Source organism: Montipora capricornis, unplaced genomic scaffold (genome assembly GCF_036669925.1).
Source record: "Montipora capricornis isolate CH-2021 unplaced genomic scaffold, ASM3666992v2 scaffold_83, whole genome shotgun sequence".
NCBI lineage: Eukaryota > Metazoa > Cnidaria > Anthozoa > Scleractinia > Acroporidae > Montipora > Montipora capricornis.
This window is the reverse complement of record NW_027180275.1, coordinates 20001-22234: the sequence shown is the minus strand read 5'-3', so window position 1 is coordinate 22234 and position 2234 is coordinate 20001.

Below are 2234 nucleotides of genomic sequence, written 5' to 3'. Positions count from 1 at the left end.
CCCCGTGGGGTTCCCCATTGACGAGTAAAATCGTCTGGCGTTAGAGAGAGTAAAATCTATAAGTGGCTCTATTGGGGGCTAAAGGGCTATACGGGCCATAGTTTTCGAGTGACTCCCGCTGTTGTTATCCCTTTCAGCCCCGTGGGGTTCCCCATTGACGAGTAGAATCGTCTGGCGTTAGACAGAGTAAAATCTACAAGTGACTCTATTGGGAGTTAAAGGGTTAATGGGGACATAGTTTTTGAGTGAATCCAGCTGTCGCTAACCCTTTCAGCCCCGTGGGGTTCCCCATTGACGAGTAGAATCGTCTGGCGTTAGACAGAGTAAAATCTATAAGTGGCACTATTGGGAGTTAAAGAGCTAATGGGGACATAGTTTTTGAGTGACTCCAGCTGTTGTTAACCCTTTCAGCCCCGTGGGGTTCCCCATTGACGAGTAGAATCGTCTGGCGTTAGACAGAGTAAAATCTACAAGTGACTCTATTGGGAGTTAAAGGGTTAATGGGGACATAGTTTTTGAGTGAATCCAGCTGTTGTTAACCCTTTCAGCCCCGTGGGGTTCCCCATTGACGAGTAGAATCGTCTGGCGTTAGACAGAGTAAAATCTATAAGTGGCACTATTGGGAGTTAAAGGGTTAATTAGTGGAGTACTTAATAATAGGCGTACATTTTACTGCGTTTAATCCACTTTTTCATTCAAACTCCTTGAAAACAAAGAATTAATCGGTGGATTTCACAAAAATAAAACAACCCCAATTCCACATCTTAGACTGGCTAAACTTAAATTTACCCTACAAAAATACATATGTAGGAGTAAAATCCTCTTCTACTTTTTTTCTCAGAAAGTAGAATTAGTAAGTGGGGTAGACTTTACTCAGTATCCCGATAAATGGAGTAAAATTAACTCCAGCATATTATATTACTCTGTAGGGAGACTAAAATTTACTCTAGCAAAGTCATTGCCTTTGAATATTAACTAGTACTGAGTAAAAATTACTCTTAGCGGAGTTAAATTAACTCCTCTTAGGAGTACATTTTACTCCGCTTTATTTTACTCCACTTTTTCTCTCCAGCACTGGAGTGAAATTAACTCTTTGAAAATAACAGTGTATTGATAAAGCAAGAAAAACACATGACGATAAACAACTTTATTTATTCACACATTTTACAAAACTAACTTTAAACCTAAATTATTTACTGCTGACGTTAAATGTGACGGTACAGTTATTAAACTCCCTAAAACAGAAAGGGCCATTCTTTTTCTAAATTTAAATTCTCGCTCACTGGCGACCTCGTCTTTTGGTTCGCTTTCAACTTTGGTGTACACTTCCGACCTAAAATTACACTAACGTTAGAAATTTCCAGTTCTAAGGCGTATTAATTTATTATCTACCCCTGCATTTAACAGACTAGATGCACACGTTACCTCCGAATAGCGCTGGCCAGACACTTTTCCTCTTCTTCGCTAGTTTTAGGAGGTCTAAATCTGCACTCTGCCATTTGTTTTGCGAAGCAACGAGTTCGTTCAGAACTGACAAATAGCTAGGTAACAACGTGACATTGATGAATATTCAAAAATGTCACAGAGCAGCAAGTAGGTGATAGGATCACACTTCACGTCTCAAATAAAAGATATGAATCGAGAGAACTTATTCAAATGATAATTTAAACTAATTTTCTTTGTTGGAGAAGTAATTTCAAAAACTCGTGCTTCGGGTTTCAGCAGGTTTCCAAACGCTCGAAAACATTACACTTCTTTCTTTTATACGAATATATTTTATAAGAATATCAAGGCTGAAATTTGCAAAATTTAAAGAATATTTTAAGAAGAAAGCCGAGGCTGAGATTTTGAAAAGGATAGATGTCATTTTGTGTGTTGAAACATCTGTAAATATAATACAATTTTATGTTTTTAACTTAACCGTATAAAATTACTGAAATTATTCCTTTCTCTGAACGGCGAAACTAGCCAACAAAACGAAACTATCTGCACTAGCTATAGCAAAATGTTCAACGCTAATGACAATTCGATGAACGGTACATGTAATACATATGTACAGTATTCAGCACAAAACCGCAAAAATGGAGCACGTGTAACGCGATAGAGGTCTAGATACCAAACACTTGTAATTGAACCCCAATAAATTCTAAAACGGAAATGTCATAAGCTATAACTTAAGAATAATACAAGAATATTTTCAGCCTAAAATCGGCAGAAAAATAAGAATATTCAGC